Genomic DNA, 24,118 nt, shown 5'->3' on the forward strand with positions numbered 1-24,118 from the left:
GAGCTGATTGTCTGTCTCTCTCTCTCTCTCTCTCTCTCTCTCTCTCTCTCTCTCTCTCTCTCTCTCTCTCTCTCTCTCTCTCTCTCTCTCTCTCTCTCTCTCAGCTTTGATAAATCTCCCACTTAGAGACTTAGTTGAAGGAAAAACCTTTTCCAACTTTTTATTTTTTATGTATTGCTTCTATTGAAGAACTACTGCCTGAAGGAGAGGGCATTATTTTATTGGTCACCCTGTCAGCTGTCTGTATTTGTAATGGAAGACCGCATTAGAAAGTCTGTCTCCGTTATAGACCCATTCACTGCATCCTCCATATTGCCACTGATAAAAAAAAAAAAAAAAAATCACTGTAAGCAACATGATCATGGAGCCCGAATCAGACCCGATCGCTGCTGTGTGTTTTCGCACAGCGGGTGATCAGCGATTAACTGCGCATGGGTATGCACCGCAATGCGCATGCGCCTCTGCAAGTGGGCATCGTCAGTCAGCGACAGGCTGGTATGAGGGAAAAACGCAGGCGTACCGAAGCGTTTTCAGTGAGGGTGTGTGACGTCTGCTCCAGCCCTGATCAGCCCATTCTGATTGCACTGTAGGAGTCAGTTCTGGGCTGTGCACAGACTGCACAAACTGGTAAAAATCATTCGATGGTGAGTGAGGTGCAAATGGATTTGCAGCTGAGGTTGTGTTTTTTTGTTTTTTTTAGCAGCTCGGCGTACACATGCGATCGCACACTTGCACGGCGACTATTGGATTGCAGGACTACAATTTTAGCAGCCTAGCGATCAGGTCTGAATCATCCCCAAAGTCACATGCGTCCTGCTTGTGTTTGCAGCAGGGAAGTGAATATGTATTTTCTCGCTGTCACAGCACTGCATTGGGAGGTTGCTGCTAGCTGTTGCTAGGTGGCAAGTATGACAAACAACATGGCAATCCCTCAGAGTCACTACTGATATACAGTATGGTGGGGAAGCTTTGGTATTAAAATTACAAGTAATGAAAATACAGAAACATACAGTGACAATTATCCTGCGTAGGCCCCCAGTCACATATATGTAATGTGAGCAATAAAAGTAAAAAGTGCTGCCTAGTATTAGTAAGGGTGGTATTCATGTGACCGGCGGTCTGCTGACCGACAGTCACATGACCTCCTCCACAATCCCGCCGGCTCAGTATCCCGATGGTCGGCATGCCGACCAACAGGGACTATTTCCACTCGTGGGTGTTCACGACACCCATAGAGTGGGAATAGAACCCGTGGCGACCGCAGGTCGCCACCGAGCCCGCAGCGTGGCGAGCGCAGCGAACCCGCAAGTGGCTTGCTGCACTCGCCCCTCCCCGCCGGGATCCCGGCGTCAGTATGCTGCCGGGATCCCGGCGCCGTTAAGCTGACCGGCGGTCAGCCATGCTACACCCATTAGTAATAATAATCCTAATGCTTTGCACAATGAAATTATCCTAACTTCATTATGAAGAGCACATTTAACCAATAACTATTGAAGCACTTATTTATAATATAACATGATGCTGCCAATATCGCTAGTAATATTAATGCTACTAGTACTGTACCGTCTGTAAGTGGCATTAGGTTACATTATTTTTTTAATGGAACAAGAAGAAATCTCATGGCCTTCAGAGTGGTATGTGGTGTTTTTCTTGCTATATGCAGGCACCAATGTGACATAAAGTAATAATAAAGCAGGTTTGATGGTTTCTGTGTTCATCTGGAGGGTTTGGGCTCTCAGAGGACACAGTCGGCTCTGAGGAAGTGATTCAGTTGCTGTTGATTTACCTGAGCAGACAGGTGGAAAACCAGTTACACTTGTCCAGGGGGCATGTGTAATGTATTGAAAATAATGCAACAATGTTTAAGACATCAATTTGTTCACTTGGAAAGACGGGCGCTCTCATCATAGTATTTGTAAGTTTTTGCAGCTGTTTTAGAAAGAAAAACTTATTTCAGTTGCACAGCATTCAGTGTAGTTGTCTGTTACAGGTTATGTCTTTTTACTATTTCATAGCTGTCTTGTTATACCACCTCATTTAAACGCCATACTTGCTTACAACAATAAATAGTGATATACATTTCTATGAACTCTTTTTCCCCATGTACAGAAGGGCGAGAGATCTGATGCAGTGGATGCTCCTACAGGCAGTCAGCAGCTGGCTGTCACTCACAGCACTCATCAGACAGTGATACAATGCCAATAGTCCCAGCTATATGCAAGCACATATAGTTGGGACTCTAAAGAAATAGATAAATGGGAGGGTGATGGGCTGACAATCACTACCTGGCTGAATAGTAGACGTGTTCTTGCTATAAAACAGTGCACTCAATAGAAAATGGTCACTATGATTTTTGGAGTTTGTGTATTTTGGAATGTAGAAGTGCGGAAATCTCTATTTGCCGATTTCTGCGCAATCGCAGTTTAAGAGCCGTGGGTGTTGGCGCACTGTTTTGGGGGTGCGGTCTGGACAATGTTGGCGTGTCCAGACCGTTTGTGGTGTGGAAGCTGCATGAGGTCACACGCAGCCGCTACAACCCAAAAAATGGATGCCCTCCGACTGCCTTTGTAGCTAGGCTGCATAGTCAGGGCGCAAACCTCAGTCATGCGAGCCTATTATTATTATTATTATTATTATTATTATTATTATTATTATTCTTGATTTATATGGTGCCACAAGGGCTCCGCTGCGCCCATTACTAGAGAAACAAAACTACAACTCAAGCTGAATTAGGCCCTTTGTGCATTTATATTATTTATTAAAAACTAATCTTCACTTACTAGCACTTTTGTAGAACAACTTTTCTTTGTATTATTCTCTGGTAGTGATGTAATTATTACATTTTCGCGAAACATTTGTGGACTGAGAGTCTAATTCAGACCTGATCGCAGCAGCAAAATCTTTCTCTAATGGGCAAAACCATGTGCACTGCAGGTGAAGCAGATGTAACGTGCAGAGAGCGTTAGATTTGGGTGGGTTATTTTGTTTCTGTGCATGGTAAATACTGGCTGCTTTATTTTTACACTGCAATTTACACTCCAGTTTGAACACACCCCATCCAAATCTAAGTCTCCGATTTTGCCCATTAGAGAAAAATGTTGCTGCTGTGATCAGGTCTGAATTAGGCCCTGAATTTGTTACTTTACTATATTGAAAGGAGTCCTTTTTCAGACATATAGGGGTGTATTCATAATTGTTGGAAGCTGCCTTATTGTTGGAAAGACGGCAGCTTCCGACAGGTTTAGGTCGGAAGGGGTTCCGACCTATTCAATAGGGGGCCGTTTTTTCCGACAAGTTGGAAAGCTGTCGGAATGCGCGTGTATTGTCGGAAGTGTGGACAAACCGGACAGGTTTTAGCCCCGTTTCCGACAATGTCAATCCGACTTTAAAAAAAATCGGATTGCCATTGTCTGGACCGGGCCAAACCTGTTGGGTTTGGCTGAGTCATTTCCTCTACTTCGGCAGGAAACACTGGCTCACACTCCCCCTCACTCAGTTGCTAGGGAGCCGCTACTTCCTCCGGGATCCTCTCAACGGAGAACCACTTCATCTGCCTCTGCTCTGCCGCCTCCCCCAGGTATGGCCGGCTTGGGTAGCGCTTCTCAGGCCCATCGGTGCCGCTGTATGTTTACAGCTTTTTCAGCGGGGCACTGGAGAACTGAGGGGGCTAGTCCTTCGCAACCTGTGGCTCACCTCCGGCTAAAGGAGGAGATAAATGGGAGTAGAAGGGGAAAGGCCGGCGAGTAGATGGCACACAGCCATGCTTATGACTGAGAAGTGGGAGGGAAGGGGCTGGTTTATGGGCCACGGTCGGCTCGGCTATTTACAGCAAGCATATACCTCCTGGCCCCCCCCCCCCCCCCCCCCTTCTCGTAAAATCACCACCCCGTCACCATTTGGGGGAGCTGAGATGTTGCCAGGCAGAATCTCTGCAACACGATTCCTTGTAGCGTGGCACGGGTGTAAGGAAGAATACAGGGAGGGGGCACACAAGGGGCATTCTCTGCAAGTTTCTGTGTTCTGGATCCCACTGATACACTAGCACCATCACCCCGCAGCCCGAACAAAGCATATGCCTTCCTGTCAGCCGACTGGGACCCTGCTGCTGTGCTTTAAAAAATGTCGGAATTACATTTTGTCGAGAATAGTGCTTTGTCGGATCCTTTCTTGTCTGAAAGGATCCGACTTGAATTGAATATACCACATAACTGTATACTTTATTAGATTTATCTTTTATATGCCATTTGTGCTAGTTGCACATTTCCTTGCAGTACCAAGGTCTAGTGATATTAACACAAAATCTACTATACAGAAATATATATACCAAAAATGACGCACTCCTAAATAAGCATGTCTCCACAGTTCATGTATAGGAACATTTTTATGAATATACAGGTCTAGGTGGGTCACTGGCTGTGCTCTTGCACTGTCTTCCACGCCAACATAATTTTTACAGATTTCAAATAAGAGTAATGGTTAAGCAGATTCCCAGTCATTGCAATTCTTTAAGACTCAAAAGTAAAAAATAAATTAAAAAATTATAGCCATGGCTCCCAAACTCAGAGGTCTATTTACTAAACCATGGATGGAGGTAAAGTGGACAGAGTTTAAGTACCAGCCAGTCAGTGTCATTTTTCAAGCACAGCCTGTAACATGGCAGTTAGGAGCTGATTGGCTGGTACTTTATCTCCATCCAAGGTTTAGTAAATAGACCCCTCAGTCTTCAAGGACCCCTAACGGTTCACATTTTCCAGGTCACCTGTGGAATTAAAAAATTTGACAGTTTGGACATACAGGGTGCACCTGCCGGGTGACCTGGAAAATGTGACCTGTTAGGGGTCCTTGAGGACAGAGTTTGGGAACCACTGCTCTGTCGTATAAACCAGTTGTTCTCAAACTTTTTTGAATCACGGCGCCCCACAGTATCAGAATTTGTTTCATGGCACACTTAGGCCAGAAGTTTTTTGTTGAGAAATTTAGAAAGAAATATTAAATTAATTTCTCTATCGTCCTAGTGGATGCTGGGGTTCCTGAAAGGACCATGGGGGATAGCGGCTCCGCAGGAGACAGGGCACAAAAAGTAAAGCTTTTCCGATCAGGTGGTGTGCACTGGCTCCTCCCCCTATGACCCTCCTCCAGACTCCAGTTAGATTTTTGTGCCCGGCCGAGAAGGGTGCAATCTAGGTGGCTCTCCTAAAGAGCTGCTTAGAGAAAGTTTAGCTAGGTTTTTTATGTTACAGTGATTCCTGCTGGCAACAGGATCACTGCAGCGAGGGACTGAGGGGAGAAGGAGTCAACTCACCTGCGTGCAGGATGGATTGGCTTCTTGGCTACTGGACATCAAGCTCCAGAGGGACGATCACAGGTACAGCCTGGATGGTCACCGGAGCCGCGCCGCCGGCCCCCTTGCAGATGCTGAAGACAGAAGAGGTCCAGAATCGGCGGCTGAAGACTCCTGCAGTCTTCTAAAGGTAGCGCACAGCACTGCAGCTGTGCGCCATTTTCCTCTCAGCACACTTCACACGGCAGTCACTGAGGGTGCAGGGCGCTGGGAGGGGGGCGCCCTGGGAGGCAAATGAGTACCTATAAAGGCTAAAAATACCTCACATATAGCCCTAGAGGCTATATGGAGATATTTAACCCCTGCCTGATTTCTCAAAATAGCGGGAGACGAGCCCGCCGGAAAAGGGGCGGGGCCTATCTCCTCAGCACACGGCGCCATTTCCTCTCACAGCTCCGCTGGTCAGGACGGCTCCCAGGTCTCTCCCCTGCACTGCACTACAGAAACAGGGTAAAACAGAGAGGGGGGGCAAATTTATGGCGATATTTTTATATAACAAAGCAGCTATAGGGGAGCACTTATTATAAGGCTATCCCTGATATATATATAGCGCTTTTGGTGTGTGCTGGCAAACTCTCCCTCTGTCTCCCCAAAGGGCTAGTGGGTCCTGTCTTCATTAGGAGCATTCCCTGTGTGTCTGCTGTGTGTCGGTACGTGTGTGTCGACATGTATGAGGACGATATTGGTGTGGAGGCGGAGCAATTGCCAAATATGGGGATGTCACCTCCTAGGGGGTCGACACCAGAATGGATGCCTTTATTTATGGAACTACGGGATAGTGTCAACACGCTAAAGCAGTCGTTTGACGACATGAGACGGCCGGACAATCAATTAGTGCCTGTCCAGGCGACTCAAACACCGTCAGGGGCTGTGAAACGCCCTTTGCCTCAGTCGGTCGACACAGACCCAGACACAGGCGATGACTCCAGTGGTGACGGTGACGAATCAACCGTATTTTCCAGTAGGGCCACACGTTATATGATTTTGGCAATGAAGGAGGCGTTACATTTAGCTGATACTACAGGTACCACTAAACAGGGTATTATGTGGGGTATGAAAAAACTACCTATAGTTTTTCCTGAATCAGAAGAACTAAATGACGTGTGTAATGAAGCGTGGGTTGCCCCTGATAAAAAGCTGATAATTTCAAAGAAATTATTGGCATTATACCCTTTCCCGCCAGAGGTTAGGGAGCGCTGGGAAACACCTCCTAGGGTGGACAAGGCGCTAACACGCTTATCTAAACAAGTGGCGTTACCCTCTCCTGAGATGGCCGCACTTAAAGATCCATCAGATAGGAGGATGGAAAATATCCAAAAAAGTATATACACACATGCAGGTGTTATACTACGACCAGCTGTAGCAACTGCCTGGATGGGCAGTGCGGGGGTAGTTTGGTCAGAATCCCTGATTGAAAATATTGATACCCTGGACAGGGACAATATTTTACTGTCGTTAGAACAAATAAAGGATGCATTTCTTTATATGCGTGATGCACAGAGGGATATATGCACACTGGCATCACGGGTAAGTGCTATGTCCATTTCGGCCAGAAGAGCTTTATGGACGCGACAGTGGACAGGCGATGCGGATTCAAAACGGCATATGGAAGTTTTGCCGTATAAGGGGGAGGAGTTATTTGGAGTCGGTCTATCAGATTTGGTGGCCACGGCTACAGCCGGGAAATCCACCTTTCTACCTCAAGTCACTCCCCAACAGAAAAAGGCACCGACTTTTCAACCGCAGCCCTTTCGTTCCTTTAAAAATAAGAGAGCAAAGGGCTATTCATATTTGCCACGAGGCAAAGGTCGAGGGAAGAGACAGCAACACGCAGCTCCTTCCCAGGATCAGAAGCCCTCCCCGGCTTCTACAAAAGCCTCAGCATGACGCTGGGGCTTCTCAAGCGGACTCGGGGACGGTGGGCGGTCGTCTCAAAAATTACAGCGCGCAGTGGGCTCACTCGCAAGTAGATCCCTGGATCCTGCAGATAATATCTCAGGGATACAGGTTGGAATTAGAGACAGATCCACCTCGCCGTTTCCTGAGGTCTGCTTTACCAACGTCCCCCTCCGAAAGGGAGACGGTGTTGGAAGCCATTCACAAGCTGTACTCTCAGCAGGTGATAGTCAAGGTACCTCTTCTGCAACAAGAGAAGGGGTATTATTCCACTCTTTTTGTGGTACCGAAGCCGGATGGCTCGGTAAGGCCTATTCTAAATCTGAAGTCCTTGAACCTGTACATAAAGAAGTTCAAGTTCAAAATGGAGTCACTCAGAGCAGTGATAGCGAACCTGGAAGAGGGGGACTTTATGGTATCCTTGGACATCAAGGATGCGTATCTCCACGTTCCAATTTACCCCTCACACCAGGGGTACCTCAGGTTCGTTGTACAAAACTGTCACTATCAGTTTCAGACGCTGCCGTTCGGATTGTCCACGGCACCTCGGATCTTTACAAAGGTAATGGCCGAGATGATGATTCTTCTTCGAAGAAAAGGCGTATTAATTATCCCATACTTGGACGATCTCCTAATAAGGGCGAGGTCCAGAGAACAGCTAGAGATGGGATTAGCACTGTCTCAAGAAGTGCTAAAACAGCACGGGTGGATTCTGAATATTCCAAAATTCCAGTTAATGCCGACAACTCGTCTGCTGTTCCTAGGGATGATTCTGGACACGGTTCAGAAAAAGGTTTTTCTCCCGGAGGAAAAAGCCAAGGAGTTATCCGAGCTTGTCAGGAACCTCCTAAAACCAGGAAAGGTGTCTGTACATCAATGCACAAGAGTCCTGGGAAAAATGGTGGCTTCTTACGAAGCGATTCCATTCGGCAGATTCCACGCAAGAATTTTCCAAAGGGATCTGTTGGACAAATGGTCAGGGTCGCATCTTCAGATGCACCTACGGATAACCCTGTCTCCAAGGACAAGGGTGTCTCTTCTGTGGTGGTTGCAGAGTGCTCATCTATTGGAGGGCCGCAGATTCGGCATACAGGATTGGATCCTGGTGACCACGGACGCCAGCCTGAGAGGCTGGGGAGCAGTCACACAAGGAAGAAACTTCCAGGGAGTATGGACGAGCCTGGAAACGTCTCTTCACATAAACATTCTGGAACTAAGAGCAATATACAATGCTCTAAACCAGGCAGAACCTCTGCTTCAGGGAAAACCGGTATTGATCCAGTCGGACAACATCACGGCAGTCGCCCATGTGAACAGACAGGGCGGCACAAGAAGCAGGAGGGCAATGGCAGAAGCTGCAAGGATTCTTCGCTGGGCAGAGAATCATGTGATAGCACTGTCAGCAGTGTTCATCCCGGGAGTGGACAACTGGGAAGCAGACTTCCTCAGCAGACACGATCTTCACCCGGGAGAGTGGGGACTTCATCCAGAAGTCTTCCACATGCTGGTAACCCGTTGGGAAAGACCAATGGTGGACATGATGGCGTCTCGCCTCAACAAAAAACTGGACAGGTATTGCGCCAGGTCAAGAGATCCGCAGGCAATAGCTGTGGACGCGCTGGTAACGCCTTGGGTGTACCAGTCGGTGTATGTGTTTCCTCCTCTGCCTCTCATACCAAAAGTATTGAGAATTATACGGCAAAGAGGCGTAAGAACGATACTAGTGGTTCCGGATTGGCCAAGGAGGACTTGGTACCCGGAACTTCAAGAGATGATCACGGAAGATCCGTGGCCTCTACCTCTAAGGAGGGACTTGCTTCAGCAGGGTCCCTGTCTGTTTCAAGACTTACCGCGGCTGCGTTTGACGGCATGGCGGTTGAACGCCGGATCCTAAAGGAAAGAGGCATGCCGGAAGAAGTCATTCCTACTTTGATTAAAGCAAGGAAGGAAGTAACCGTGCAACATTATCACCGAATTTGGCGGAAATATGTTGCGTGGTGCGAAGATCGGAGTGCTCCGACGGAGGAATTTCAACTGGGTCGATTCCTACATTTCCTGCAATCAGGATTGTCAATGGGTCTCAAATTGGGATCTATTAAGGTTCAAATTTCGGTCCTGTCGATTTTCTTTCAAAAAGAATTGGCTTCAGTCCCTGAAGTCCAGACCTTTGTTAAGGGAGTGCTGCATATACAGCCTCCTGTGGTGCCTCCAGTGGCACCGTGGGATCTAAATGTGGTTTTGGACTTCCTAAAATCTCATTGGTTTGAACCACTAAAAAAGGTGGATTTGAAATATCTCACATGGAAAGTGACCATGCTTCTAGCCCTGGCTTCTGCCAGGAGAGTGTCAGAATTGGCAGCTTTATCTTACAAAAGCCCATATCTGATTTTCCATTCGGACAGGGCAGAACTGCGGACTCGTCCGCATTTTCTCCCTAAGGTGGTGTCAGCATTTCATCTGAACCAGCCTATTGTAGTGCCTGCGGCTACAAGTGACTTGGAGGACTCCAAGTTACTGGACGTTGTCAGAGCATTAAAAATATATATTGCAAGGACAGCTGGAGTCAGAAAATCTGACTCGTTGTTTATATTGTATGCACCCAACAAGATGGGTGCTCCTGCGTCTAAGCAGACGATTGCTCGTTGGATCTGTAGCACAATCCAACTTGCACATTCTGTGGCAGGCTTGCCACAGCCTAAATCTGTAAAGGCCCACTCCACAAGGAAGGTGGGCTCATCTTGGGCGGCTGCCCGAGGGGTCTCGGCATTACAACTTTGCCGAGCAGCTACGTGGTCAGGGGAGAACACGTTTGTAAAATTTTACAAATTTGATACTCTGGCTAAGGAGGACCTGGAGTTCTCTCATTCGGTGCTGCAGAGTCATCCGCACTCTCCCGCCCGTTTGGGAGCTTTGGTATAATCCCCATGGTCCTTTCAGGAACCCCAGCATCCACTAGGACGATAGAGAAAATAAGATTTTACTTACCGATAAATCTATTTCTCGGAGTCCGTAGTGGATGCTGGGCGCCCATCCCAAGTGCGGATTATCTGCATAAATTGTACATAGTTATTGTTAACTAATTCGGGTTATTGTTGAAGGAAGCCATCTTTCAGAGGCTCCGCTGTTATCATACTGTTAACTGGGTTTAGATCACAAGTTGTACGGTGTGATTGGTGTGGCTGGTATGAGTCTTACCCGGGATTCAAAATCCTCCCTTATTGTGTACGCTCGTCCGGGCACAGTACCTAACTGGAGTCTGGAGGAGGGTCATAGGGGGAGGAGCCAGTGCACACCACCTGATCGGAAAAGCTTTACTTTTTGTGCCCTGTCTCCTGCGGAGCCGCTATCCCCCATGGTCCTTTCAGGAACCCCAGCATCCACTACGGACTCCGAGAAATAGATTTATCGGTAAGTAAAATCTTATTTAAATTGTGTTTATATGTCATCATTTAGGTTTAATTGTGTGGTGATGGACAAGATTTGCTTCTGTTTGTCCACATATTTTATGATTGACAGCCACCAGATCTGGTTTTGCCTATTACATTGACCATAAATAAATTGAATTGGCCCTGCACCACCAACCCAGAGCAGCCCTGAAAGTGTCCTGAGGCACCCCAGGTTGGCATGGCACACAGTTTGAGAACCACTGGTATAAACTGTTGCAATTGATACAATGAGCTTTGTACAACATCATAGCCACATCTCAACCCACTTTGATAACCTATTACAGGCCTGGCCAACCTGTGGCTCTCCAGATGTTGTGAAACTACACATCCCAGCATGCATTGCCACAGTTTTAGCATTCCCTAATAGCAAAACTGTGGCAAAGCATGATGGGACTTGTAGTTTTACAACAGCTGGAGAGCCACAGGTTGGCCAGGCCTGACCTATTATTTTCTTTAATAGTAAGTTTTATAAAAAAAAATACGGGACTCTTCACCCATGAATTGCACTTACAAATCTATCTGTATTCAATGCCTAAAATGATTAAAGATGATCTGTGGTAGTAGCTCTAACAAATTGGTTTTAGAATAGGAAACATAAACAGTTGTACTAATTCAACCAGTTAATGAATAAACATGGAGTCTTAAAGCAAGAAAACAATATTGACCCCTCTACACACACATACCTCTGGAAGGTGCCTTTAAAATAACTTATCACAGTTGGAATGCTGATGTATGATGAGGGCTGTATGGCCATCAGTAATATCATTAGAACCACCTCCCTGATATTGTGTAGGCCCCCTAGTACCACCAAAACCGCGCTGACACATTGAGGCATGGACTCCACAAGACCTCTGAAGGTGTCCTGTGGTATCTGGCACCAAGACGTTAACAGCTGATTCTTTAAGTCCTGTAAATCGTGAGGTGGGACCACCATGGCTCAGACTTTTTTTTTCAGCACATCCCACAGATACTCAATCAGATTGATATCTGGGGGGAATTTAGATGCCAAGTTATCACCTTGAATTCTTTGTCCTAATCCTCTAACCATTCCTGAACAATGTTTGCAATGTGGCAGGGCGCATTATCCTGCTAAAAGAGGCCACTTCCAGAGGCCATGCCACAAAGGGGTGTACTTGGTCTGCAACAATGTTTTGGTAGATGGTATGTGTCAAACTAACATCCACATGAATCCCAGAACCCGAGGGTTTTCAGCAGAAGATTGCCCAGAGCATTACACTGTATTTACGGGCTTGACTTCTTGCCATAGTGTGTCCTGGTGCCATCACTTCCTCAGGTAAACAAAGCACATGCACCTGGTCGTTCGCATGATGTAAAATAAAATTTGATGCAGCAGACAGGTCCACCTTCTTCCATTGCTCCGTGGTCCAGTTCTAACACTCATGTACCCATTGTAGGCACTTTCAGTGGTGGACAGTAGCCAGCATGGGCACTCTGACTGGTCTTCAGCTAGGCAGCGTCATACGCAGGCACTGTGTGTTCTGACACCTATCTATCATACCCAACAATAACTTTTAAAGCAATTTGTGCTACAGTAGCTCTTCTGTGGGATGGGACCAAATTGCTAGCCTTCGCTCCCCACACCCTTACCCTTGCCCATTTTTTCGGCTTGAAACACTTCAACTTCAAGAAATTAATGTTCATTTGCTGCCTAATATATCCCACCCCTTGACAAGTGCCATTGAAACTAGATAATCAATGTTATTCACTTCACCTGTGGGTGGTTTTAATATTTTGACTGTTTGGAATTCTAAGTAATTTTTAAAAAGGCCAGGACGTGCCACTAACACATGTTCAGTCGGTGGGGAGTCTCCATATTGTCCACTATTTAAATACCTCACAACAATGAAAGATTAAGACCAGTTAGCCATCTAACAAAATACAAAAATATTTAATATGAGTTTTTGTTCCCATTACGGTTTCCAAGTTTTCGGGATATGTCTTTGTAGCAGAATCTGCAATCTTACCTGAATCGGGTCCTTGATCTACAAGGTGGCTGGTAAACTTTATGCACCTGCATAATTAATACATTCATGAAAAATGCATTAACGGTATAAGTACAGTCAATGGTACCATTCCCACTATATATAATTTTACCTGTTTAATATTTTCCATTGCAATAGTCACTTTTTTTCTCATGTATTAATGTTGGCTACTGGTACAAAAAGATTGAAAATCAAATTGCCAACACAGTGAAAACAATAAAATAAAAACATTACTCTAGTCTGCACTGTAGATCTAATGCCTTTTTGTTGTATGTAACACTACAACTTTTTTTTTGGTATATTGAACAGAATACTTGACGTTAACAAGACTAAAGGGGTATGGGGGTAATTCCAAGTTGATCGCAGCAGGATTTTTTTTAGCAGTTGGGCAAAACCATGTGCACTGCAGGGGAGGCAGATATAACATGTGCAGAGAGAGTTAGATTTGGGTGGGTTATTTTATTTCTGTGCAGGGTAAATACTGGCTGCTTTATTTTTACACTGCAAATTAGATTGCAGATTGAACACACCACACCCAAATCTAACTCTCTCTGCACATGTTAAATCTGCCTCCCCTGCAGTGCACATGGGCCCTCATTCCGAGTTGTTCGCTCGCAAGCTGCTTTTAGCAGCATTGCACACGCTAAGCCGCCGCCTACTGGGAGTGAATCTTAGCTTAGCAAAATTGCGAACGAAAGATTCTCAAAATTGCGAATAGAAATTTCTAAGCAGTTTCTGAGTAGCTCGAGACTTACTCTGCCACTGCGATCAGTTCAGTCAGTTTCGTTCCTGGTTTGACGTCACAAACACACCCAGCGTTCGCCCAGACACTCCCCCGTTTCTCCAGCCACTCCCGCGTTTTTCCCAGAAACGGCAGCGTTTTTCACACACTCCCATAAAACGGCCAGTTTCCGCCCAGAAACACCCACTTCCTGTCAATCACACAACGATCACCAGAACGAAGAAAAAACCTTGTAATGCCGTGAGTAAAATACCAAACTTCTTAGCAAATTTACTTGGCGCAGTCGCAGTGTGAACATTGCGCATGCGCAAATAGCGGAAAATCGCTGCGATGCAAAGAAAATTACCGAGCGAACAACTCGGAATGAGGGCCCTGGTTTTGCCCAACTGCTAAAAAAAAATCCTGCTGCGATCAACTTGGAATTACCCCCTATATGTACTAAGCCTTGGAGAGAGAAAGTGGTCGGAGATAAAGTACCAGTCAATCAGCACCTAACTGCCATGTTACAGGCTGTGTTTGAAAAATTACAGTTAGATGGTTGCTGCTTTATATCCGTCCACTTTATCTCTTTCCAATGTCTGTGACATGGCAATTATGAAGCTGATTGGCTGGTCATTTATCTCTCTTTATCCGTCTCCACTGTATCTCTTGTTAAAGCTTAATACATTTGGGCCATAGACCATTAAAAGCCTCCTCGTGAATTTGGGAATGAAACCGAAACCTCTGCTCTGTTTAAGCAACCGTTATTTGCCACTTTGATATCTTGTCCAGGATTTCCCTGATGGTGGAAATCCCAATAGTAGACAAGTATGGGCTTTGTTCTGGCTAGCAAAACTGTGCGCTTAATATCTAATATTGGAAACATTTAATGCTGCCATATGAGTGTGACATGGGGCCTAATTCATATTTGTAGGCAAACCCAATAGTTTGAGTACAAATATGATATACAGTATGACTGACATGCTGTGGCATTTGTGGGGCAGGGCAGTGGGTAGCACTCGACACCGTTCTTCAAAACATGGGCTCCCATTGTGAAGGCATTATGGGTCCAGGGTGTGCATTATCGGGCGCAGACTTCCTGGACCCAGGTGTCCATTTCCGAAGGTCAACCTGAGTAACCTTCATCTTACACATGCTGAGCGGTGCCTAAAACCATTGTGAATTGTGACCGATGGTGATCCGAGGCTGCATCCTCAACACTGTACTGTATTATGCATATATTTAGTAATTTAAAAACTATACAAAAATCACTGTTCTAGCTCGTCCGCCCAGTAAATTAATACTGTATCCAGGTCACTTATTAGTGCATACATTTTGTGGATATTTTCTATTGCACTTCATTGTACACTCACTAAAATGATCATTCCCGGTCTATGTAATCTCCCCCATGCGTGATAGAATTAGCAGATGCTGACTATAAAATGTACAGTTGTATATGATTTGCCTGTAGTTGACCTTTAAATGGTAAGCTCTCGCTGAAATTGACCATTAGGGACAATTCAACTTCAAAGTGACACTAGTGTTCACTTGTTATAATTTAAATGTGCTTCCTGTGTCAATACCAGAATTACAAATACCTCTCTGATTGCTTCTGGTGATTGAGATACCGTACAGCACTGAATAATTAGTTGTCATTTGATTTCTATTGACCCAATGGCCAACCATTGGTTTTGCAGGTCAAGGTAACATACATTTAATATTTAAAGGTCACCAATGACATATAATATGCTTTTAGCATTTGTAATTACTTTTAGCATATCTATTACTTTTATAAGTATGATGATGTGAATGACCTAATATTGAACAATTCTGAATTTGTTTAATTTATTTAATCACTCGTTGACAGAGGGCAAAAATTATAATATATATATAATATAAACGAAAATTCTAATGAATTGAACTGTTGATAGCCCACTGTGGTCACGTGTATTTTCATTTCAACAAGCCGTGAGTGCTGCCTCTCCTGTATGTATGTGTATGTATGTATGTGTGTGTGTGTGTGTGTGTATATGTATGTATATACACAATGGCCCTCATTCCGAGTTGTTTGCTCGGTAAATTTCATCGCATCGCATCGCAGCGTTTTTCTGCTTAGTACGCATGCGCAATGTTCGCACTGCGACTGCGCCAAGTCATTTTGCTATGAAGAAAGTTTTTTTTACTCACGGCTTTTTCTTCGCTCCGGCGAACGTAATGTGATTGACAGGAAATGGGTGTTACTGGGCGGAAACACAGCGTTTTATGGGCGTGTGGATGAAAACGCTACCTTTTCCGGAAAAAACGCAGGAGTGGCTGGAGAAACGGGGGAGTGTCTGGGCGAACGCTGGGTGTGTTTGTGACGTCAAACCAGGAACGACAAGCACTGAACTGATCGCAGATGCCGAGTAAGTCTGAAGCTACTCTGAAACTGCTAAGTAGTTTGTAATCGCAATATTGCGAATACATCGTTCGCAATTTTAAGAAGCTAAGATTCACTCCCAGTAGGCGGCGGCTTAGCGTGTGTAACTCTGCTAAAATCGCCTTGCGAACGATCAACTCGGAATGAGGGCCAATGTGTGTAATTTCTGCCCTCTGTCAACGCACACACACACATACAATATATATATAGAGACACTTGCCAATTCTCCTTTTTCATGATTTTGTAAATCTAATTACAATACTTTTCGTTGAGTCATATACATTATAAAATATCTTGTTCTCTGCAAGGTATTGGGGAATTTGCAAATGTTTGCATATGTTAGAAAATGCATTTTTTGTGTTGAATTAAGCAATTTGTTAGGCTTATTAGCCATTTAATACCAGTGCTATTGCTAGTATTGTACCTATAAGTAGTCCTCTCAGTGATGCAAGGGGATTTTAATATATGTTTTCTTTCGTGACTAGCAAGAGCATTGTCTTAAAATATGATGTTTTTAAAGCATAGAGTATTTTTTTTCTTCTCGCTTACAGTGTTTGCAACAGAATGTGTGCAAACAAACAGCTAAACATGGGCCTCCTCAGTGTCTGTGACAAAGGGCCTGGCAGCTTCAGTATCTAATTATGTGGGGGCTGATAATGCAACACACCATGACACTGCTACAAGATGACCTGAATAGCATCATTGAAGAGATGGATTGAGGCAAAGAGTACACAATTCATGCCGCCACCACCCCCTTCCTCCCTCCCTTTCCGCCTTGCACCTGGGCCGCCCCTCCAGGATCCAAAAGAGAGGTTCAAGAAGTAGCCAAACATAAAATGGTATATATCACTTGTAAAAATAACCGAAAGCTTTGTAGACAAATAGTAAGATGCTTACAGTAATATCTTGTGCTGTAAACGATTAGCAGACATTCTGAAGGCTCTCTTTAAGTGTTGGATAGTCTTTGAGCCAGACAGCTTATATTGAAAATACTTTAACACAGCCAGCTAGACTCTTAAATCCACTCATTGTGTTGACATATCACATTAGTGAAGTAAAGGCCACAGCTTAGTTAGATGTCAACTATATCACATCCAAGAAATCTAGAACTTGCAAGTTGTCATACTTTTCAAATAAGATTGATACATTTCATACTTGATTCCAGAATTGGAATGCAGGAAATGCCTCACAGATTTACCTCAAGTCACTGCTATATAATACCCTCCAACTGTACCTTTTTAATAGGTACAGTACCTTTTTTTTTATGGTCTGTACCGATTTTTGGCTCTCTAAACTTCCATTGAAAGTATAGGAAAAGGGGCATGGCCACACCCATTTACATGTGGCCACGCCCCCTTTTCTAATTTGTACCGATTTTTATGTGCAAAATGTTGGAGGGTATGCTATATTATGATCATGTACAGTAATAATAGGATATTGTGTGTGATTTCATTATTGGCTCTGCCAAGTTTATAATTAGCCATCATTTTACTCAGTGCTTTAAAATAAAGGACAATCCTAATTGTCTAGGTGCTAATAATTGTGTTTTTTTTTTTATTTTTTTTAAATAGCCTCCATAAACCATTTATTTAAATACGCAACATGACCAAAAGTAGGTGGGGACACTCCTTCGAATTAAGATGTTTGGCTATACCATTGCTAATTAACAGGTACATAAAAGCAGGTATACACCAATGCAGTCTCCGTTTTCAAACATTCGCAGTAGAAAAGCTCAGTGACTTTCAGTGTGGTACTGTCACAGGATTCCACCCTTCTAATAAGTCGGTTCATCAAATGTCTGACATAGTACGGAAAATCAGGCAGGCTAGGCAGATGTGTAAGCCAAAGTAGGAACTGTTCTGCCTTACCTGCTTTGCCTAGGGCTTGTTACTAGTGCCAATTGTATTATAGCCAGTAAAGATACCTTGTTTCAAATTATTCATTTTCAGTCCACCTCACAATTCTCACAGCCCAGTCTGTGTTCTGCAAGACAAAAAATTAAATAGTGAATTTTCTATAATTACAGAGAAGCTGAAAGGATAGTGTGCTTCTTGCAAAGTAGAAAATCCTATTAATATTAATTAACCTAATGATAATCTTAAACCTAACCTTTAAACTATTATTTAACAATGATCTAACCTTTTACATCCTTTTTGTAAGGGTACACAATGCTTATGCAAAGTAGGTACACTTTCTTAATTTCCCACCTCGGTTTAAAAGCTACAGGCACTATCTACAATGCCCAAATTATCCACTTTGCCTGTCATTCCGGAGTAAAAAAAATAATACCGCCACTCCCCACTTCCAGCATAGAAGCATGGAGAAGAGGTGGCACTCACAGGCGCTATCATACAAAAATGTAAATAGGCTGTGTCCATGTTTGTTTCAGTCCCACTGGAGTTCTATCAAGAACCTAAAAGTCCAGTGGAACTGAAACGTTGAACATGGACACAGCCTGTCATTTGAATTTGTGTATGAAAGAGCCACCTCTTCACCAGCACTGTATATGTAATGGCTATACCACTCTTGGGTGTGCAGCCTCGCTCTGATATGCACGACTAAACACCCAAGATTGGATATATCATTCTTATCAAATGGCCCCTGTTTTGACAAAATAGAGTGAAACAAATACAGAACAGGAGGAATATTTTTTTCAAAATAGGCTGTTTAATTTGAATTATTTGTAATAAACAAACATTAAACTGTATAACAGTGTAAGTGAGTAAAACTGTTGAACTATTTGTCAGGAAGGTGTATGTCAGTGAGGCGGGGGACGTGCTGCTGTCGGTGAGGCGGGGGACGTGCTGCTGGCGGTGAGGCGGGGGACGTGCCTGCTGGCGGTGAGGTGGGGGACGTGCCTGCTGGCGGTGAGGCGGGGGACGTGCTGCTGGCGGTGAGGCGGGGATAGGCTGCTTGCCTGTGAGTAGTCTCTGTGAGTGATGCTGTTGTTTACCCTTGTGGAGTGATACTGCTGTGGCTTTATGATCAGGTTTTGGTGACAGTTGGGAGTAGCTCAGTTGTGCGGTAATGCTGGGAAGTGTGTGGTCATTAGGAAATAATGTACAGTCGTGATCTAGTGTTTCCAATCATATTAGTGGAATTTCTGCCATTAATATACAATTTATTTCATAAAGGTTGCATTTTGTCTACTTTTTAGAGAGAAGTATGTGAAATCTCTTTTGATGGATAATGGTAAATTAGCACTTAATTCCTTAAACATTGAAAACTGTATGGCCGAAAGTAAATTTTTTTTATTACTGATAAATTAACAGCCACCTAATTCCTGATTCATAGAATGGACCATTTTAAAGTCAGGTTGATGAGCAGAAGACATGTTCTGAGTGAGGCAGATTGCTGCCGAGAGAGTAAGAATAACTCTAAGACAGAGGAGAAAAACGAATGGACGATTAAACAAAGCATTGTGAATGTTCAAGATTGCTGATCTCTAATGTAGCTTGTGTCTGTACTCGTTAACTGCCATTGGCAAGGTGTCCGCATAGAGCTTCAGCAAAAGCAAGGTCAGCCATAGAGCTGGGGAAGATCACGGTGTGTCAATATCTGTCCTAAGTCCAGTTGCTTAATCACGAACATTAACATGTCTTCTTGTTAGTTTGAATTAAAGACAATAATGACCCCTGACCCTGTTGTCTCAACAGAAAAGAATTCATTTTGCAAATAACATTGGTCATCTGTTTAGCTTGCATTTATCGTGTAATGAGCAGTCTAAGGGAGTACAAGGCGCACGTCGTGTTAGTTGTCAAAGCAGGAACACTATTTGTAAATAGCAAGTTAATTTCAGACCAAGTAATGTTTGTTTCTCTTATGTCCTAGAGGCTACTGGGGTCCACATTAGCACCATGGGGTATAGACGGGTCCACTAGGAGCCTTGGGCACTTTAAGAAATCAATAGTGTGCACTGGCTCCTCCCTCTATGCCCCTCCTACCAGACTCTGTTTAGAAAATGTGCCCGGAGGAGCCGGTCACACTTGGGAAGCTTCTGAAGAGTTTTCTGCATTTATTTTCTTTTTTTATTCTTTTCAGGCAGCTCTGGCTGGCACCAGACTACCTGATTCATGGGACTTGGGGGAGGGGGGGGGGGGGGGGGGCTGGCTGCCCAACCTCCTTAGGGTTAATGGTCCCGTTCCCCGCTGACAGGACACTGAGCTCCTAAGGGTCCTATTCATAAGCTCCACCACGGCGAGCATACAGAGCCAGAAGACTGAAGAGTGGCGAGTAGGTGGCCTGCGTCCCGGTTAGCGGGTCGCCGGCTGTAATGGCGGCATGAGGGTAGAGCGCAGCACTGCATGCATGCTGCGCTGCGACTTCAGGGACACTGCAGTGACCGCTGTGAGGGGCGGCTGAAGCCATTCTTATTACCCATGACTGGCACTATTTACAGGGGTTCTAACCCACTGTAACACTTTTAATTCAAGTTACCTCAGCCAGTATAAAAGCGGGTAGTCCGTGCGCCATTAAGGGGGCGGGGCCTTCACTATGAGCGGATCCAGCAGCTCACCAGCGCCATTTCCTTTCTGCAAGCTTACACAGGCAGCCTGACTGGACAGTGCAGTTCCTCCACGCGGACTCCAAAGCACCTCAGTGGTACCAAGGGGTCATAGCAAAGGGGGGGATAATAATTTGGTATACTAAACCCTATTAAGGGTATTTAATGGTGCCGACCCAACTAGGTCTATACCTTAGCTATAAGGGCGCTGTGTGGCTGGCTCCATTTCTGTGTCTCCCTAGAAGGGCTCTGTGTGGGTCAACTGTGCTTTTAACCTATTCCTCACTGTGTGGGTGTGTGTTCTTTTGCATTATCATGTCAAAGGATTGTGTATCATGCACAGCAGAGTGCTTTTCTCTATCGGGGGGGGGGGGGGGGGGGTGGATCACTACAGTTTACTCAGGACAGTACACATTCTCAGGCTAGTGGACCTGAACCAATATGGTTAGATTCATTAAAAGGGATATTTCAAATAAATTATCCCAAAATGAGAAGGAGACTCAATAATTAAGGCAATCTTTAGATGACCTGATGAATAGAGATTCAGTGGTCGTTCCGATCCCTGTTATTTACCCACAGAAGCGTACTCTGGCCCAAATCATGATGATGATGTATCAGTCCCGGGGGGGGGGGGGGGGGGGGGGTTCAGCTTTAGCACAGGGAATACAGGCCCAGATTGTAGCTATAAGAGAGGTTTTGCAAATTCCTGACGAGGAGGAATCCCTTTCTAATGTAAAAAAGAAATCCTCTGCTACTTTTCCTGCTTCCAAGGAATTAAATTCCCTTTTTGAAGCAACTTGGGTAAATCCTGACAGGTAGTTTCAGATTCCAAAACGGTTGATTACATCCTTCCCGTTTCCTCAGGATGACAGGAAAAAATGGGAAAGCCTGCCGATAGCGGACGCGTCAGTTTCCAGGCTGTCACGTAAGATTGTTTTACCGGTTCCTGAGGCAGCTTCGTTGAAGGATGCTGCAGACTGCAAAATTGAGACCATTCTCAAATCTCTGTACACAGCGGCGGGGGTGGCCCAAAGACCCACTATAGCTTGTGCATGGATCACTAGGGCCATTGCAAAATGGTCTGGTGATCTAATTGACTGGTTAGATTCCTTGTCCAGGGGGCAGATTATTTTACTCCTACAGCATATACAGGTTTCTGCTAACTTTATGGTGGATGCCATAAAGGAGATTGGATTGCTCAACGCGTGTACTACTGCCATGGCAGTGTCAGCACGTAGGGGCTTCTGGCTGCGCCAGTGGACTGCAGATGCAGATTCCAGGAAAGGTGTGGAAAGCCTACCTTTTTTACAGGTGTAGCCCTTTTTGGAGATGAACTGGATACGTGGATATCCAAGGCTACTGTGTGTAAGTCTACATATCTTTTTTCCACAGCTCCCTCGGCTAGGAAATCCTATTCTGCACCAACGTTGCAGTCCTTTCGGACAGCAAAGTTTAAAGTTAAGGCTAAAGGCTCTTCTACTGCCTTCAAGGGCAATAGAGGTAAGCACAGAAAACCTGCAAATACAGTCTCACAGGATCAGACTTCCGGTTCTGCTTCCGCAAAGCCTTCAGCATGATAGTGGACCGCACTGCCTGGTCAACAGGCAGGTGGGAGCTCGGTTACGATATTTCAGTCACGTATGGACCACCTCATGCCTGGATCCATGGGTAAAAGATCTTATTGTCCAGGGCTACAGACTGGAGTTTCAGGAACTCCCACCTCAGAGATTCTTCAAATCCGGCTTACCAGCTTCACCCGAAGCAAGTATGACCTTACAAGCAGCAATTCAAAAACTGGTACAGACTCGGGTCATTGTTCCAGTCCCACTTCACCTACAAAACAAGGGTTTCTATTCCAACCTGTTTGGTACCGAAACCAGATGGTTCGGTAAGACCCATTTTAAACCTCAAGTCACTAAACCCATATTTATGGGTGTTCAAATTAAAGATGGAGTCGCTGAGAGCGCTGATCTCAGGTCTGGTGGAGGGAGAATTCCTGGTGTGTCTGGATATCAAGGATGCGTACCTTCATATTCCGATTTGGCCGCCTCATCAGGCTTCTCTAAAGTTTGCATTGCAGGACTGTCACTACCAGTTCCAGGCCCTGCCCTTTGGGCTCTCCACGGCACCAAGTGTGCTTACCAAGGTTATGGCGGAGATGTTTCTCCTCCGCAAGCAGGCAGTGAGCATAGGTGGTCATTCCGAGTTGTTCGCTCACTAGCAGTTTTTAGCAGCCGTGCAAACGCTTTGCCGCCTCCCACTGGGAGTGTATGTTAGCTTAGCAGAAGTGCGAACGAAAGAATCGCAGAGCGGCTACAAATTTATTTTGTGCATTTTGAGAGTAGCACCAAACCTACTCCTAGCTTGCGATCACTTCAGACTGTTTAGTTCCTGTTTTGACGTCACAAACACGCCCTGCGTTCGGCCAGCTACGCCTGCATTTTTCCTGGCACGCCTGCATTTTTTTCGAACACTCCCTGAAAACGGTCAGTTGACACCCAGAAACGCCCACTTCATGTCAATCACTCTGCGGCCAGCACTGCGACTGAAAAGCTTCGCTACACCTTGTGTGAAACTACATCTTTCTTTGTACTTTTACGTCGCGCGTGCGCATTGCGCCGCATGCGCAGAAGTGCCATTTTTTTGCCTCATCGCTGCACAGCGAACGAATGCAGCTAGCGATCAACTCGGAATGACCACCATAATTCCGTACCTCGACGATCTACTGATAACAGCACCGTCCAGGGATAGGTTGTTACACAGCATTGCTCTCTCCACACGACTACTCCAGGATCACGGGTGGATTCTGAATCTGCCAAAATCTCACCTGGAACCAACACTGAGGCTTCCGTTCCTAGGGATGATACTGGATACGTGGGTACACAAGGTATTCCTTCCTCTGGAAAAGGCATTGGTAATTCAGTCAATGGTAAGGGACGTCCTACGGCCACCCCGGATATCGGTACATCTGCGCATTCGCCTCCTGGGAAAGATAGTAGCCTCTTACGAGGCACTGCAGTACGGAAGACACAAGACCCTTTCAGCTGGATCTTCTGGACAAATGGTCCGGATTGCATCTACACATGCACCAGAGGATCCGTCTGTCCCCAAGAGCCAGGATTTCTCTTCTGTGGTGGCTACAGACTTCTCATCTGACCGAGGGCCGAAGGTTCGGGATTCAAAATTGAATTCTGCTAACCATGGATGCAAGCCTCAGAGGGTGGGGAGCAGTCACCCAAGGGGACCGCTTCCAAGGAAGATGGACAAGTCAGGAAGCCATTCTTCCAATCAACGTGTTGGAATTAAGGGCAATATACAATGCCCTTCAGAAGGCATCTCATCTTCAAAATTGAGCCATCCAGGTTCAGTCGGACAATGTGACGACGGTGACGTACATAAACAGACAGGGCGGAACGAAGAGCAGAGCAGCAAAGTCGGAGGTGACAAGGATTCTCCTTTGGGCAGAGGGACACGCCGTGGCGCTGTCCGCAATCTTCATTCCGGCAGTGGACAACTGGGAAGCAGACTGCCTCAGCAGACACAACCGCCACCTGGGAGAGTGGGGCCTTCAGCCGGAGGTGTTCGGGTGCTTGACACGTCGGTGGGAAATTCCACAGATCGACATGATGGCCTCTCGTCCCAACAAGAAGCTCCAGCGGTATTGCTCCAGGTCAAGAGACCCACAGGCGGTGGAGGTGGACGCTCTAGTGACTCCGTGGGTCTACCAGATGGTGTATGTCTTTCCACCACTTCCGTTGATCCCAAGAATTCTGAAAAGAATAAAAAGG

The 24,118-nt window shown here is 45.4% G+C and overlaps 1 protein-coding gene and 1 long non-coding RNA gene across 3 annotated transcripts in view; one reads left to right on the top strand and one right to left on the bottom strand.

Moving 5' to 3' along the window:
- Positions 1-24,118, top strand: part of SNX24 (sorting nexin 24) — a 328,330-nt gene that overhangs the window by 25,101 nt on the left and 279,111 nt on the right. The window lies entirely within an intron of this gene.
- LOC135063555 (uncharacterized) overlaps positions 17,381-24,118 on the bottom strand; it is a 59,364-nt gene continuing 52,626 nt past the window's right edge. Inside the window, exon 3 of the long non-coding RNA XR_010249888.1 lies at positions 17,381-17,809. This is a non-coding gene — a long non-coding RNA (uncharacterized LOC135063555). The remainder of the gene's footprint in view (positions 17,810-24,118) is intronic.

Source organism: Pseudophryne corroboree, chromosome 1, assembly GCF_028390025.1.
Source record: "Pseudophryne corroboree isolate aPseCor3 chromosome 1, aPseCor3.hap2, whole genome shotgun sequence".
Classification (NCBI taxonomy): Eukaryota; Metazoa; Chordata; class Amphibia; order Anura; family Myobatrachidae; genus Pseudophryne; species Pseudophryne corroboree.